Below are 18312 nucleotides of genomic sequence, written 5' to 3'. Positions count from 1 at the left end.
CTCAAAGTCCTTCCTTCCACCCTACTCAGCTTCTGAAACCATCCGTGATCCTTTGCTGCTTCTGGAACTTCTCATGTGTGCATGTCTCACGTTGCTAATTCGATGTAGGTAAGCCCCCTCCCGGTCATGAAGTACATGCACTTGGACCTAGGAGCTCCTCAGTCAGAGCCGCTGACTGGCTGATGTAGGTCACGTGCTGCCATGGAGGTGACTGTGCTGGGTGTGCCAGTTTTGGTTACCAGGCTATGGATCCATGTCTCACACAGGCCGCACCTTGAGGGCCCCTGAACCGAAGCAGGAGAGGTTCAGTCATCCTAGTTCTGCCCCAACTGTTCTGCCTCTGCTTCCTGATCGCCTGTCACAGGCCACTGGGTGGGCCGCCAGAGAGGCCCTGCCACAGCTTGCCTAGGGACCAGGACAGGCGCCGGTGGACCAAGGGCCCCACGTCTTGCAGCCAACGTCCTGGTGCTCAAAACAATCCATGCATCTTACAGACACCATGGTTTGCTGAATCTCTAGGCAAACTGTTTGTTACTGTCCATGGGAAAGTATTAGGAACCAGAAAATCGTGTTTGTTTTCCTTCTCATTATAAATTTCCAATGACTCCCCTCTGAATACTGACTAAGGCAGTAAGTAGCCTGGTATTTGAGACCTTACACATTTTTCTTCAAATCTGTCTTTCATTAATCGGATACTGCCCAAGGCCACCCAGCCTGTACCTTTTACTCATTTATAAAGAAATGGAAAATTCCTTACTGAATGAGTGAATGAATAAATGCATCCAATGGTGATTGTCTCACACTCTATATAACACGTTCTCTGGATTTACTAATAAAAAACGCGATAGGCGTATTCTGGCGGCTTTCCCTCATCCTGGTTTGTATTGCAGGGGTTCTGGCTGTGGCCAGCGCTGCAGGGCACCTGACGAGACCTACATCTTGCCTTCCAGAGACGAGGGTGATGTCATGAGTCACTGCCTGGTCTTCCCCCTCTCTCTGCACATGTGGTGTCGGCCATGGTGCCTGCCAGCCCAAGACAGGACTTGCTACATATGTCAGCAGTGGAAGAGACCCGAGTTACCCCGAGTTATCAGCGGAGAATCCCTATGGCTCCGCTTCAGTCCCTACCTCCTCAGAAGAAAGAATTCGACGGAGGGGCATGAGGCAGAAAAGGAGAGGGGCAAGTTTCAGAGCAGGAGTGGAAGTTTAGTTAAAAGGCTTTAGAACAGGAAAGAAAGGAAAATTCGCTTGAAAGAGACCCAAGCAGGTGCCTGAAGGTCCAAGAGAGAAAAGAGAGTTAAAGAAGACAGTTAGAAAAAGAGGGTCTTTAACCTTGATCCTGGGACTGTACAGGCTCGCCTCTTTCCCAGGAGTCTTCCCGCGCAGGGTGGGTTCCGCGCATGCGCAGGGTGGGTTTCGCGCATGCGCAGCGCCCGCCTTACCCTTTGGAATGGAGCATGCGCAGTGTGTTTAGGGGCAGGTTCACGCAGGGCCGTCTAAGGCTTTCTTCCGTTTCTGGTGGAGTGGTGACCATACGTCACCATTTTTGTCTCTTTAACACTCATGCCCAGGAAGTGGCTTCTCCCTGGGGCCTGCATTCAATTACCATTTGGATGTTGACAGGTGCGGACCGTCAGGAAATGGTCTCTTCCTGCCTCGTGGACTTGTCATTTTTAGAGAAGGGATGCGATGAGGGCCAAACCATCACCCAGCATTTCTAGCGGGTGGTGGGGAGAGCCCTCTCCTGCCCCTTTCATGCCTGTAACACACAGAGGGGGCGTGGCTGGGACTTCGGAGTGAAGGTACTGGAGTCATTCTGCCGTTCTTGACTGTGATGGTCAAGAATTCGCTGTGTTATTTTCCGATTATTTACTCCCATAGATTCTCCACTTCAATGCAGGGAGGTAAGATTAGGGAGTTGGCCCATGCACAGCTCAGTAGACCACTGGGGTTGAGACGAGCGCCTCTGGGCCTGCAGTCGGCCCACTGTACCCAGATCAGTGCCAGGGATTCTCACACTCGAGCTGCTACCAAGCTGGGCCTTTACCTCTGCTTATCTAGAAAGAGGCCTGAGCGGATGACTCATTCTCATACATCAGAGGATCCGCAGTGCTCCAGCCCTGCCCCAGCCTCTCTGTGTCTACTGGGACAGCCTCAATGCCAAGGGAAAGAACAAAGAACTAAGAAAAAAACTCGAGTTTTAAAAACTGGACAGAGTGAGGAGGAGCCTCCTCAGGACCGGTTCTTTCCTCCCTCTCTGGCCTCTCTTACCCACCACCATCTTTTATGCTCTTGTAACGGTCACACTGTTTGTCATTCCCTGCGAGCAGCTTGTCCACCAAGCTTCTGCATTTGGGGCTGAATGACAAGAAATCAAAGGGACGAAATGGGCCAACTCCATAATCTTATCTCCCTGAATTGGAGAATCTATGGGAGTACATAAATGTAAAACATATGGTCAATTCTTCACCATCACAGTCAATAATGGCAGAATCTCCAGGAGGAAATGCACTCTGGAGGACTTCCTTCATCTGAGACATCTAACTTGGGGACAGCTCGGCTCTGTGTCCCACCTCCACCACCACAGACTCTCTGCCCACTGCTTCTCTGTATTCCCCAAGATCTGGGGTGTTCCACTTGGGTTCCTGGAGAAAGAAGAAATGTTTTCTACCTAGAGTGAATATACCTGGTGTCCTTCCAAATAGCTGCAGCCCTTGCATTTTTAATAAGAAGGAAGCCCTGATGAATGTCACAAAGCCAATAAATGTGGCCACCACCATGGTGGAGATGTTGCTAAACATCTGTCAAGTGCCCGCAGTGTGCAGGGCAGAGCAGAGATTAGACATATTGCCCACCCAATGGGCTGATGATCAAAGTGCCTGTGTGTTTCTGTAGGCACTTCCAGTTCAGTTTACATTTTAGAAGAAAATAAATACACTCGGACAACCATCTCCTGTTCTTCTTCTTCCCGCCCTCCACATTTTTTTTTTTTCCTTGAGATGGAGTTTCGCTCTTGTTACCCAGGCTGGAGTGCAATGGCGCGATCTCAGCTCACCGCAACCTCCGCCTCCTGGGTTCAAGCAAGTCTCCTGCCTCAGCCTCCTGAGTAGCTGGGATTACAGGCATGTGCCACCACGCCCAGCTAATTTTTTGTATTTTTAGTAGAGACGGGGTTTCACCGTGTTGACCAGGATGGTCTCGATCTCTCGACCTCGTGATCCACCCGCCTCAGCCTCCCAAAGTGCTGGGATTACAGGCTTGAGCCACCGCACCCGGCCCGCCCTCCACCTTTGATGATGGAACAAACCCTTTCCCTTCCTCCTCCCTTTTATAGTAAAACAAGTCCTTGCAAGTGTCAGTGGGGCTGCTTAGGGACAAAGCCCTCGGATCCCAACTCTGCACCTAGGAACTGGCTGATCCTTGTGACCCTGTCAACGGGGACCCACTTGTAGCCAAACCTCTCTACACTCCCAGCAAGACCTGCAATTGCCGTTTCATCCCAGATCCCAGTGGTTCTAGCTAGACCCAGGCCAGATTACTTGGGCCTTTGGATGAAAGGCCTTTGGGAAATTAGCACCTTTCCACTGGGATATTGGAGGTGCAGAAACTTGCCTACCTCTGCAATTCTGTTGAGTGCCTGACATCCTGAAGGTTTGCCTGGGATCCTCCCAGCCCTAGTCTAACCCTGAATGAGCTGGCACTGGCTGGCCAGCCTGGCCTCACCTGGGATCCCTGTTTGGCTTGGCCTTTGTCAAGGAGTCCAGGAGCCTGAGGAACTAGAGAATTAAGCAACAGCTCACCAAGGGCGAATTCCTGCCTAGCGCCTGGTATCTGGTTTCTGAGCCAAGCATGGGTGGTTCTGTTTCTGCTGATTCCTAATTGTGGTTGCATGCTGCATCCTGGTTCTCTGTTCTTGCCTGGATATTCCTCCCCAGAAGGAATTAAGTCCAGGGCTCTGAGAACTGCAGGCCCAGATGTAGCTCTTACATGCAAACACTTCCACTTCTGAATTCTCAGAAGTTGCTAAGACCCCTTAGAGCCGTGCTGGGGTCCTCTACCCCTTCCTCAGGGCTCAACTTAATTGACTTGGCCGGGTGTTGTTTTAGACACCTGAAATAGTCAAGTGCTTGGTGTCAGGGTGGTTTAAATTTCAGGGGGGCACAGCATAGCATAATGTTTGAGGCTGGGACTTGCAATGCACAGATAAGAGCCTTCTTTGTCACTCTTAACAGTTTTGCTCATCTGTACCCACCATTTGTCAGATCACCCTTTGGGTGTTGGAGAGTTACGTCTGATTGTTTTTGCACATGGGTCAGAAATGTATGAAAGATAGTCTGAAATTCTTGCCTCCTTCTCTAGAGCAAACCCAATAGCTCAGACTGCAGCAAGCTGCTGATACTCCACCTCTGTGAACCGGCAGGTGATAAGCTGAGGAATGCCTGCTCCTATCCCCACTTTTACCTGAGATCCCAGAAACGGGCATGCACCACACAGCCTGGGTTTAGGCTGTCCTGTTATAATCATGAAAACACCCCCTGTTGTTCTCAAAAGTGAAAGTTGGACAATAAATTATGGAGTTAACCTATGCATAGAGGACAGCCCATTTGTTCTAGCTGTGTTCTTTCCAGACATACAGAGAGCGTATTATGGCTGGAGAAGTTAGGGCTGAGGAAGGGAAGTGACTTGTCCACACTTACATAGTGAGTCAGTAGCAGAACTGTTTAAGAGAATCCGGGAGCTTTGACTCATGTGCTACTCACTCCTGACACCACCCTGGTAAAGGGAGCAGAAAGGACAGGAATAGGTCAGTTGACAACACACGGTAGAGGAGAGAAGCCTGCATGCCTATGCATGTGAAATGACGTTAGAAGGCTTCCAAAGGCAGGTGCAAAATAATGTTGCACAATGCAATTGATCCGTAGTGGGAGCTCAGGGACTGGTGGTTGATGAGTGACTTGAGCTACAAGTGCCCATGGGAGAAGGGAAACATCAAGCAGGATGACTACAGGGTGCTGCAGAGATGACTCCCGGCGGCTGGCTCAGCCTGAGCCTGTGATGGGGCAGAGGTTGTCCTGGCACTGGACGGGCGGAAAGACCTGGGCTACCTCTAAGTCTACTGAAGGGTTATTTACCAAGGGGAGAATTGAGAAAATCTGCTAAGGAGAAAGAGGTGAACCCAGCATGAAGGAAGGAGGTATAAGGACGGGGGGCAGACAAGACTGCCTGGAGCAGAGGGAGATGGAAGAAAAGACGCAAAGAATGTCTGCCCAGCATCCTCATTTTTTTGGTTTTCTGGGAAAATGGTGCAACTCTTGCAAGTGGCGATTACAGAGGGTGGGAGTAGGAGAGAAACCACAGTGATTTTTCTTTCAGGACCAAAAAAATGTTTTCCCCAAACTAAACAAAGTCAGATTGAGAAATTCAACATAGTACCTTAGGGACCTGGTGGCTCATGTCTGCGTCTTGCCACAGGCGCGGGCCTCAGATGCTCATGCCGCCTGGGGAGGAGCACTTAAACTTTTAAGTGAAGAGGACACGTAAACCTTCCAAGATCAAAATAGTTTTTGTCGGCCTCCTACAGACAGTGGTGGTGGCACCTTTTGTGAACCACAGCAGGACATGTGCCTGGATGCCCCCTTCCACACCTGTTACCTGCCCAGGAGGCCTTGCCTGCCTCTTCCAGGAAAGCGTCATAGCCTGTGACTTCAGTGTGGGCCTCTTACACTGAAAGCCCCAGTGATGGCTGCTCTTGTCGCCTAAAAGGTCATTTTCGGCTGGGTGCGGTGGCTCATACCTGTAATCCCAGCACTTTGGGAGACCAAGGCAGGCAGATCATGAGGTCAAGAGACGGAGACCATTCTGGCCAACATGGTGAAAGCTGGTCTCTACTAAAAATAGAAAAATTAGCTGGGCATGGTGGGGGTTCTGGCTTCTTGGGAGACTGAGGCAGGAGAATTGCTTGAACCCGGGAGGCCGAGGTTGCAGTGAGCCTAGATCACGCCACTGCACTCCAGCACTCTAGCCTGGCGACAGAGAGAGACTCTACCTCAAAAGAAAAAAAAAAAAAAGGTAATTTCCCTCAGATGACACCAGTGCTTTAGGATCATTAAAGAAACAAAGGAATCTTCTAATTACAAGATGAAACTCTGCCTTCAAAAAGGGAGATGCGGCCAGATTCTTCAGGAAAAACTGGAGCTGGGGCCTGGGTGGTCTTGCTGGTGTTCCTTCTTTTGTGATTTCATTAAATGAAGCCATTCATTTCAGAGCTGCCTTAAAAAAAAATATAGGAGTTATTCAACCTTCTTCAGCAAATTACAGTGATTTTAAATGAACAAAAAAGTCAGTGGCCCTATTCAGACTCCCCACTCCCCCAGTCAGAAATAATGTATCTGACGATGGAAATTATCCACAGCCTAGAAAGAAAAAATCATGGCAGCTTCTCAGTTGCACATTTCATATTTTTATTTATGTGGAATTCTCATTCTCAATCGTCTGATTCCTGTGAACCTTAGGGTTCTAAATCTAGTCAGGTCTTGAGCCTGCAGACTCCTTTAAATAGTGTGACAACTCAAATTGTTTTCAAATTGAGGTGGCTGTGCTTCTGATTCTCATCTGTGGAGCCAGGGGCCTTGGGGCCACCTGCACAGTCCCACTGCTGAGATTATATCTGCAAGCCCTGCTGGCTTTCCCAGGACTCCGCTGGCCAGGGGCTGAGCTCTGAGGCCTCTCCAACCTCAGGTGGGAATCTGGGTCCTGGCCCAGCCCAGAGCACTGGAGGATCTCAGCAGCCCTCCTCGGCACACAGGTGGAGTGGGTGCTTAGCTGGCACAGCAACTCTACCCTCCTGTCCCCACCCTGGGAGTTCTGATCTGCTGCAGGGTGTGGGAGAACCCAGCTCCCACCTCTGCTAACTGTGCATAATTCCTGAGTGGGGAGGGCGTCGCTGTCTCAGACAAGAATGAGGGGCTGGCCCACAGTCTCTGCACCTCTCAAGTGATCTCTGGAGGCAGCTGGCTACGATCCTGGGACCTATGTAGTCACTGGTGCCGATGTTCATGCTAATGACTCTAGTGGCCACCTCTGTCCAGGCAACGGTTGAATCCCGGCACCAACATAACTTTTTCCAAGCAGCCTAGATTAATCAGGAAAAAAAAAAAAAACAACCAAAAACACAACAACTGTGAGGTAAAGAGAACGTCAGCATAATCCTAGCTTTTATCACATAAATAGAGGGTGGAGGTACTCACCCCACCAAACCAAAAGGACTCACACACAGTGCAAGGTGCCATGTGCCTTCACAAAGAGAAGGGTCATGTCAATATCAACCCTACAGCGATTCAACTCCACAAAGACAAATGGTGTTTTAGAAATTCCATTTTATTCATTGGTAGTTTTTCCCTTTTTAACAAAATTGTCTATATTTAAGGCATACAACATGATGTTTTGACATACATATGCAGAGTGAAATAGTTACTACAGTCAAGCAAATTAACATATTCATCATCTTGCATAGTTATTTTTTGTGCATGTGTATGGTAAGAGCACCTAACATCTACTGTCTTCACAAATTTCCAGTATATAGTGTAATATTGTTAACTATGCTGTATACTATACCTTCAGATTTATGTATCCTACATTTGTACCCCTCGACCTCTCCCCATTTCTCCCTTTCCCATCCCCAGTAACAGCCATTTTACTGTCTCTTTTCTATGTATTTAACTTCTCTTTTAGATTTCACGTATGAGTCACATTATTTTTCTTTCTGTGGCTGGCTTATTTCACTTAACATAATGTCTTCCAGGTTCATCCATATTGTCAAAAATGGCAGTATCTCTTTTTTAAAGGCTCTATAATATTCCTCTGTGTGTGTGTGTGTGTGTGTGTGTGTGTGTAAAAGTATACTGACTAAGGAAAATGTTTAAGCTGTACTTGTCTGTGGTCTGAGTTAGACCCGTGACTGTATCCTTTCCTTTGACTGACATTTATAATCCCCGATCCCTCAATAAGTTGTGCTAACACGGAAATTATAAAGTCCCACTTGTTTATTTTTGCTTTTGTTGGCCTGAGTTTTTGATGTAATATTAAAAAAATCATTGCCAAGGCCAATGTCAAAGAGCTTTCCCCTGTTTTCTTCTATAAGGTTTACATTTTCAGGTCTTAATTTAGATCTTTAATCTACTTTGAGTTGATTTGTGTGTGTGTTGTGACATAGGATCTAATTTTCATGTGGCTATCCTGCTTCCCCAACACAATTTACTGAAGAGACTATGATTTGTCCATTGTGTCTTCTTGGTACTGTTTTCAAAAATTAGTTGATTGTATATGCTTAGGTTTATTTCTGGGCTGTCTATTCTGTTCTGTTGGTTTATGTGTCTGTTTTTATGCCAATAACATACTATTTCAAATACTATAGGTTTGTACTAAAATTTAAAAATCACCAAGTATGATGTCTTCAGCTTTGTTTTTCTTTCTTAATAACTTTGGCTATTGGGGTCTTCTGTGATTCCATCCAGATTTTAGAATTGATTTCTCTAGTTCTGTAAAAAATGCCATTGGAATACTGACAAGGATGGCTTTGAATCTTCATACTCCTTTGTGTAGTATGAACATTTTAACAATATTAATTATTTCAATCCATGAATATGGAATCTCTTTCCATTATTTGTGTCATCTTAAATTTTTTTTATCAATGTTTTATAATTTTCAGTGTACAGATCTTTCAGCTATTTGGTTAAATTTATTCCTAATTATTTTATTCTTTTTAATGTTATTAGTGAAATTGTTTTCTTTATTTTTTATTTTTTGGATAAGTCATTATTGTTGTGAAGAAAGATACTGATTTTTGTATGCTGATTTTGTATCCTCCAACTTTACTGAATTTGTTTATTAGCTTAAACAGGTGTGTGTGTGTGTGTGTGTGTGTGTGTGTGTGTGTGTACTTGAAGTTGTTAGAGTTTTCTACATATAGGATCATCTCAGCAGTAAACAGGGAAAATTTTACTTCTTTTCTTATTTGGATGCCTTTTATATTTTTTTCTTGTCCGACTGCTCTGGCTAGTACTTTCAATACTACATTGAATAGAAGTGACAAGAATGGGCATCCTTGCCTTGTACTGGATCTTAGAGGAAAAGCTTTCAATTTTTCCCACGGCTTATGATGCTATCTCTGGGATTTTCATAAATAGCCTTTATTATGTTGAAGAAGTTTCCTTCTGTAACTAAAGTGTTGAGACTTGTTAATCAAGAAAGAATGCTGAACATTGTCAAATGCTTTTTCTGCATCTATTGAGATGAACATGAATAATCTTGAGCACTTTGTGAAAGTGACTTACAGAGTGGTTGTGCCTAGAGCATCCAAAAAATGATCAAGTGGTGGCCGGGCATGGTGGCTCATGCCTATAATCACAGCACTTTGGGAGGCTGAGGCGGGTGGATCACCTAAGGTCAGGCGTTCGAGATGAGACTGGCAAATATGATGAAATCCTGTCTCTACTAAAAATATAAAAAATTCGCTGGGCATGGTGGCGGGCACCTGTAATCCCAGCAACTTGGGAGGCTGAGGCAGGAGAATGCTTGAACTCGGGAGGCGGAGGTTGCAGTGAGCCCAAATTGTGCCATTGTACCCTAGCCTGGCCCACAGAGCAAGACTCTGTCTCAAAAAAAAAAAAAAAATCAAGTGGGTAAGAATTGCCAAATATGCATAAGGAAAAATGATCTCAGAGAGGCTGGGGGTGGGTGGACAGATCAGCTTAGTCTCTAAGGGCAGGTATATGCTTGTAGTAGGAAGTTATATAAAGGGCCTTCTCTTTATAGCAACAGTAGCTTCTGCCCTAATTCTAGGTAATTGTCAACACCTACCCAAAGTAGTAAGTATTAGATACATGATGAGTGTGGATCAGGTGAAAGTAATAAGTGTTGGTTGTAAGAGGTGAAAAGAAGGGCTATTCAACAAATGTTGTTAGAACCAGCGGCTAGCCACTTGAAAAAATCAATTAAGCTCGTTCTTACCTTACTCTTACCATCAATAAATTCCATTTGGATAAAAAACTTAAAGGTAAAATTTGAAACTGTAAGATTTAAACACTCATGGGTGTGTGGGCCAGGCGTGGCGGCTCACACCTATAATCACAGCACTTTGGGAACATGAGGCAGGCAAATCACAAGGTCAGAAGATCGAGACCATCCTCGCCAACATGGTGAAACCCCATCTCTACAAAAAATACAAAAATTAGCCAGGCACGGTGGCATGTGCCTGTAGTCCCAGCTACTCGGGAGACGGAGGCAGGAGAATTGCTTGAACCTGGGAGGCAGAAGTTGCAGTGAGCTGAGATCTCACCACTGCACTCCAGTCTGGTGACAGAGCAAGACTCTATCTCAAAAAAAAAAAAAAAAGAAAAAAAAAAGCCGGGGTGTGTTTGTTGATAATCTCTGTATCTCTGTATAGAGAAGTCCTTTCTAATATAGAAGCCATAGATTTAAAAAATTATAAATTTATACCATAAAAGTATGCATACTTTTTGTATGACAAAATTACTTATAAAAATGTGACAACCAGGGCAAATACTTGCAACATATATGAGAAAAAGAAGCTTAATTTTCTTAGATTATAAAAAGGTGGTACAAACCAATACAGAAAAGCTGGCACGAATCAGTAAATTAAATATTGGGCAAAGAATATGAATGGGCAGCTTATACGAAAAATCACACAAATGTCTGAGAAGCGAATTCACTTGAAATTAATAATACATATCCAAATCATAACAGGATATCATTGTTCACCTAATTGGCAAAGATTATAGTTTTTAAAATAATTAGTGCCAGTGAAGATATGTGGAGAAAGGAACTCACAAATATTGTTATGGGGACTGTTGAGTGATGGTCATGTTGCCAATATTAATAGACTCATCTGAAAGCAATTTAAAAATAACAATGATAATTTTCAGTGTGTGCTCCCTTTGATCCACTGCACGAATTTAGACTACTACTACCTTGACTAAATTATGCCAAAACATACAGGACACGGATGGACTCCAGCATTGCTTACAATAGCAGAAACAACTGGAATTTACCTGAAATGTCCATCAGCTGAGACTGGTTAGACAATAGAACTTTATGAAGTAGTTTTTAAAAAGGTGAAAAGTTGATTGGTAGAGCTTGCATATAGAGGATCTTTAATTTTAATATGTAGAAAATAAAGAAGTAAGGCTAAGGGCAACATATTCAGCAATATCTGATAAAGTTTTTAAAGTGTACAAAACACATTTGGGCACATCCTCCAATGTATTTATTTATAGAATATATACAGGTATATGATCAGCTACAAAAATAGAGTGAAGGGGGTGAATTAAAACAAAGGAACATAAGCTCTATTTTTTTTACATCCTGGAATTGTTTGAGAGACTTTCTTGGTTGTGTGCATCTGCTCCACAGGAGAGTGGTGTGAGTACAGCACCATGGAAATGTAAAACTTTGTCTGCGAATTCTTTGACATTTCTTCCATTGGGAGATGACATCCCCTTCACAAAAAACAACCCTTTTGTGGTTGTTTTGACCAGCAGGGGAGGAGAGAAATGATAATACGTGATACTGAGTCTAGGCTGTAAAAAGCGATGCATCTTCTGCCTCGTTGCTAGGATACTTGTTCTTAAGCCTTTAGTGGCTAAGTGGGCCGCCTGAGATCACCATGCTGTGAGGAAGCCCAAACTAACACAAGTGGAAAGAAGATGGGGAGAGAGACATGCTCAGGTGCTCCAGGCTTCAGCCTCTGCCTGCCTCTGCACAAGCAATACCAGGCCAACCTGCTGAGCTCTTTCCACATTCCCGACCCACGGAAACCAGAAGTGGGACAAACACTTGCTGCTGTTTTAGACCACTATGTTTGGGGGTGATTTGTTACGTAGCAATAAATAATAGAAACAACCATGATCCCCAATTTTTATGCACACGTGTGTGTGTGTGTGTGTGTGTGTGTGCTTTTGTGTGTTCAACTGACCCTTGAACAACATGAGCTGGAACTGTGCAGGTCCCCTATACACAGATTCTCCTCTGCCTCTGCCACCTCTGAGACAGCCAGACCAATCCCTCCCCTTCCTCCCGCCTCCTCAGCCTACTCCACATGAAGACAATGAGGATGAGGACCTTTAGGATGATCCCCTTCCACATGACACATAGTAAGTATATTTTCTCTTCCTTATGATTTTCTTTTTGAGACGGAGTTTTGCTCTTGTTACCCAGGCTGGAGTGCAATGGCGCGATCTCGGATCACCGCAACCTCCGCCTCCTGGGTTCAGGCAATTCTCCTGCCTCAGCCTCCTGAGTAGCTGGGATTACAGGCACGCGCCACCATGCCCAGCTAATTTTTTGTATTTTTAGTATTGACTGGGTTTCACCATGTTGACCAGGATGGTCTCGATCTCTTGACCTCGTGATCCACCCGCCTCGGCCTCCCAAAGTGCTGGGATTACAGGCGTGAGCCACCGCGCCCGGCCTGATTTTCTTAATAACATTTTCTTTTCTCTAGCTTACTTTTTTCTAAGAATACAGTATCTAATACATATACAAAATAGGTGTTGCTTGACTGTGTTACTGGTAAGGCTTCTGATCAACAATAGGCTTTTGGTATTTTGTTTTAGGGGAGTCAAGAGTTAACGTGCAGATTTTTTTCAGCTGTGTTGGGGATCGGTGCACCTAACCCTCATGATGTTCTAGAGTCAACTGTATATGTATATGTGTACACACACACACACACACATACACAATATTTTTATAGATGCAAATGTACATCCACATTTGCTGTGCTTCGCCTAATTTTGAGGGACTAGAGAACAGAAGGAAGTGCTGAGAGTGGTTATTTTTGAGTGGTGGACTGGAAGGCAGGGAAGCTGTGATAGTTAATTTGAGGTCTTAACTGGATTAAGGAATACCTAGAGAGCTGGTAAAGCCTCAACTCTGGGTGTGTCTGTGAGGGTGTTTCCAGAGGAGACTGGCACGTGAGTCAGTGGACCGAGTGGGCAAGATCTACCCTCAGTGTAGGCAGGCACCATCCAGTCAGCTGGGGCTCACACAGAACAACAAAGCAGAGGAAAGGAAAATTCTTTCTTTCTCTCTCCTGGACCTGGGACACCCTGCTTCTGTTGCCCTTGGATAGCAGAGCTTCAGGCTCTTCAGCCTTTAGACTCCAGAACATGCTTGGTTCTCATGCCTTTGGCCTCAGACTGAGAGTTGCACCACTGGCTTCTTTGGTTCTGAGTCTTTTGGACTTTAACTGAGCCACACTATGGGCATGTAGTGGCAGACGGCCTGTTGTGGGACTTCTCTGCCTCCTTAATCACACGAGCCAATTCCCCTGATAATCCTCCCTCGTCTATCTACCTGCCTGTCTATCTATCTATCTATCTATCTATCTATCTATCTATCTATCATCTATCTATCTACCTACCTATCTATCTACCTATCTATCATCTATCTATCTATCTATCTATCTATCTACCTGTCTATCTATCTATCTATCTATCTATCTATCTATCTATCTACCTACCTACCTACCTACCTACCTACCTACCTATCTATCTAATCTACCTATCTTTCCATCCATCTATCTCCTATTGGTTTTGTCTCTCTGGAGAACTCTTACTGATACTAAGATCATCTTTGTTAGAAATGGAATGTTAATGCTCTATTGTTGCCTGCATGATCTATAATTTTTTTCTTGTGTTTCTTTTAAAATCTTGACCTGGCTTAGGAGGAAACCATCCTTTTGTCTGCTCATCCTAGCTCTCCTGAAGTCTGGAAGCATGAAGTTTCTGCACAGTACCAACCTGGACTGAATAACCGTAATGTGCTTAACACTATCCAAAACTGATTCTAGTTCTTAACTGTGCAGCCCTGGAGTCATATCTGAAGGTCCACATCCTGGCTCCATCATTTCTTATCCTCTCTAAACCTCAGTCTCCTCTTCTGAAAAATGCAAATAATACCAGTACCTGCCTATGTTAGTTATCTATTGGTGTATGATAAATTACCCCAAAACTTAGCAGCTTGAACCAATAAACATGTATTAGCTACAACTTCTGTGGGTTATGAAGCCAGGCACGACTCAGTGCGGAGCTTCTCATTCAACGTATCTCATGAGGTTGCAGTCCAATTACTGTCTGAGGCTGCAGTCCCATCTGAGGTGTGACTAGGGTGGGATCCTATCCCAAGTCCATGCATGTGGTTGTCAGCAGGATTCCATCCCTTGCAGTCTGTTGGACTGAGAGTTTCACTTCCTCACTGGCTGTTGGCTGGGGGTCTCCCTCAGTGCTTTGTCACACAGGCCTCTCTATGGGGCAGCTCACAGCATGGCAACTGGAGCACCAAAGACAGAAGCCATAGACTTTTCACATCCTGATCTTGAAGGGGGACATCCTGTTACTTTGACATACTCTACCCATTCAAGGCAAGTAAATGAATCCAGTCCACACTCGAGGAGAAGGGATTACAAAAGGAAGTGAATGCCAGGAGGTGAGGATCAACAGGGGCCATTGCATAGGCTCCCTGCCACAGCACCCACAGAGTGGTTGTGAGCATTAAATGAATTAATGTCAATGTTTAAAACATAGCATAATACAGTATTGCTCAACAAATGAAAGGTCTTATTAATATTATAGATATCTGTCCATGCTTAACATTAAATATCAAGTGGTTTTTTTTTTCTGTTTTGTTTTGTTTTTGAGACAGCATCTTGCTCTGTTACCCAGGCTGGAGTGAAGTGGTGTGGTCTCCACTCACCGCAACCTCTACTTCCTGAGCTCAAACTATTCTTCTGTCTCAGCCTCCCAAGTAGCTGGAACTACAGGCGCATGCCAGGCTAATTTTTGTATTTTTAGTAGAGACAGGGTTTTGCCATGTTGGGCAGGCTAGTCTTGAACTCCTGACGTCAAGTGATCCGTCCGCCTCGGCGTCTCAAAGGGCTGAGATTACAAGCGTGAGTCACCTGAAGTACTCTTTTTCGGCAACCAATTTATATTTCAGTGAGGTCCTTTAGCCAGAAATGCACTAATTCATTCACATAGGTGTTTTCTCAGACTCCCCAGGGCAACACTGACTTAGGAGTGGCTCCTACCAAGCAGTGATATGGGCTGGTCCTGTCTTGGCTTTCGGCTTTCTCAGTACAGCTCATCGAGCGGTCATCGAGTCTGTATTAGTGCCTATAACAAGATGGGAACCCAGGTAGTAACTGAGGACTCAGCAGTGAACCAGGCATTACAGCTTCTGCCTTTCCAGAGCACACAGATTAGTGGAGGAGGCTCAGACAGAGAAAAGACAGCTTCAGCCATTCCTGAGGGCTCTTAAATACTGATACCCAGAAAGGCATAAACCTAAATGATTACTCTTCTCTCACTACCTCAATATTTGAAGGTAAATGAGGAGGTTTATTATTGTTAATTATTTAATTTCAGAAATACATAATGTATCTAATTAAAATCTATTTAATACTTAAAATGTTATATTTATGAAATTTATTAACACTAGGGCCACCCTCACTTAGGTGGGGCAGGAAGCTAAATTTCTTGCCACCATCATGAGATCGGGTTTGGCACAGTGTGGTGATACTCTGGTTTCCTAGGAGACTTAACCCTGGCTCAGGCACACAGCTAGGACACACACAAGTATTGCTATCCTTGCCAGGTGTTCAGCTGCTCTTCGTACAAGCATCTCTGTCATCTCAAAGAGTACATGTTCATGCATTCACCAACTATTTTATGAACAATAAGCATATTTTATATTGGGAGTTCTCTTTGGATCCCACCTATTTCCAAATTTCCAAGACTGCATTCTCTCCATTCACTGTCCTCCAACACAGCTTTCGAGACTCTGAATGAGGTCTTCCGCTCGTAGCCATGGCCAGCACAGCGTTAAGGTAGAGAGCAGAACAGGAGCTGCTGGAGTGGACTTGGCATCGGTCACAGAAACAACAGTAATAAGCCACAAATACTCAACAAGCAGGGAAAGGGGTAAGGGAATGCCGTTACAAAATGCTAAAGTTCTCCAAACATTTTAAACCTTTGCTTCTTACTCTTACGATTCCCACTTTCTGTGTAGAAAAATAAACAAAGAAAAAGAAAATAAGTTGTATGAGGCACATCCTCCAGAGTGAGTTGACCCAGAGTCTTTATAGAATGAGAAGGGAGAGAATTCATAATTAAATAAACAGCAAACAAACCTCAGCATAAAGGTTACCTCTTATCTTACCTAAACTCTACAGTACTATAATTTATTCAGTTGGTGAATAAGTATTTGTTAGCATCTAATCTATACCAGATACTATTCTAAGCTCAAGTTTTATCATGGTGCTTCAGTTTTCTCCTTCTAATATTTACACTCTAATAAACATGAAACCTACTGGAGTGCAGAGCTATAATCTGTAACCAATCATACACTTTGGAAAAATATTAACAGAACCTTAGTGGGCAAGATCAAGGACTCATTACAAATGGGGTTTAGAGAACAAAAAAATAATACTATGTTTGAGCAATTACACACATATATATGTAAAAATGTCTGCATAAACCAAATATTCACGAAGATACCAATTCTGAAACAAGCTCTCTCTTTATTAAATAACTCGTCTACTGAAAATGTTTCTCCTTAATTGCCTTCAGATTTTTAGTGTATATCTGTGATATCATGATTTTTCCAGGATATATTCTCCAACAAACGTTATGTAAGCTACATGTTCTTTTCTGTTTATAAACTAGCCCTTACCAGTTGGAAATATAACATCTTCTTGCACTCACATCCTACCTTGTTTTATCTGTGCAAATCTCAGCAAAACCTTGTGTAACTGTATTAGTCAGCTTCACTGCATAACAAACAATGCCCAAAACCTCAGTGGCTTACATCATCGATTTATTTCTTCCTCATGAGACATGCAGACCATGAGTCTGCTGTGGCTCTGTCACAGCTATTTTCTCATCCCAGGATGCAGCTGAAGGAGCAGCTCCTATCTGGGAAATTCTTTTCTCTTGGATGAGGACAGAAGAGCAAGAGACCAAGCGGAACCACACCACCACATTTAAAGCTTCTGCTCCTAAGTGGCATATACCTTGTCTACTCACATGTCATTGGCTAACGAAAATCACATGACCAAGCCTGACAGGGAGTCAGGGAAATACACTTACCCATAAGGGGTCTAAGGCAGGGATGGATAATCCTTTTAAAGAAGAAAGGACAAAGAATTGCAAACTATACTATAATCCACCACAGTAACCACTTGGCAATTTCCAAAATAGTGAGGAACTTAACAGGCACATTTTTTTCTGGATCTACATTTCTGTCCATTCATTGAAGGGTGGAACACAGGCAGATCCTCAATCATAGCACACATAACCTGCAGGAAAGGAAAGTTGTCACTGTGAAGGATATTGAACTAAGCCCAACATCTGTTAAAAGACTGTAGATTTTGAAATTTTAAAAAACAAAGGCCGAACCTCATTATTACTACACACGCATTAACAAAGGGTTGCTGTAGTTTATTCAGCATTATGCTGCCAACTTCATCACACTGATGTCCAATGTTGTTTTTAGTTTCTGGGATTCAAAACCAAAAGAAGGGAAAGGAGTGGCTAACGTTCATGCTAACACTCGTATAATGCTCTAAAATTTGTTTAAATAGCACTTCCACATTCACAGTAATTGCAGAAGTGATGAACACAGTTAAGAAGGACATGCTGTACTTGGGAAACTAGAATTAGAACTAGGAGAGACAGAATAATATTTGCTTTTATATGAGAAGTAAAACTACACTGTTACATGTGCTTAATCATTGTAGGGACCTAAATCATTGCAGGTATCTGTTTAGGCCATTTGTTGAAAAAAAAAAAAAAAAAAAAAAAACGGGGACAGGACACCATTTTCCTTCCTCTAATATTTTTAAATCACCCTCTACTGGACAGGCTCTGTGAGATGAATATCTCATACTTACATATACACACGCCTATTATTTTCATATCTCTGATTTTTTCCTGTACCCGGGGATTTACTTCTAGTCATAAAAGATGGCTTACCTTAGATTTCCTGCCACAAAGCTCCTTCCCTTTATACTAAGTCCTACTTTCTACAGTTGGCTTAAAAGACACATTTTATAATGGGAAAGCTAAAATGGAGTCTTTTTAAAGACATGCCCAAGACACACATACTAACGAGATGACTACTTCACTCCTTAATTTGCGGTTCATCGAGATGATTGATTGACATGTAGGAAGTTAGATAGATAAATAGATACATGGATGAAAGGTAGATAAGAGGGAGAGTTGAAACAGATGATGGAGA

The 18312-nt window shown here is 43.8% G+C and overlaps 1 long non-coding RNA gene across 1 annotated transcript; it reads right to left on the bottom strand.

The window, feature by feature from the left end:
* Positions 1-786: 786 nt before the first annotated feature.
* On the bottom strand, positions 787-16814 carry LOC104653347 (uncharacterized). The gene is made up of 4 exons (XR_746556.3): positions 16553-16814; positions 6903-7132; positions 6136-6266; positions 787-1592 (listed from the first exon to the last, which is right to left on the bottom strand). It is a non-coding gene; the product is annotated as an uncharacterized LOC104653347 (long non-coding RNA).
* Positions 16815-18312: the final 1498 nt, after the last annotated feature.

Source organism: Saimiri boliviensis, chromosome 14 (assembly GCF_048565385.1).
Source record: "Saimiri boliviensis isolate mSaiBol1 chromosome 14, mSaiBol1.pri, whole genome shotgun sequence".
In the NCBI taxonomy this organism is placed as follows: Eukaryota; Metazoa; Chordata; class Mammalia; order Primates; family Cebidae; genus Saimiri; species Saimiri boliviensis.
This window is presented reverse-complemented; position numbering and strand designations above follow the sequence as displayed.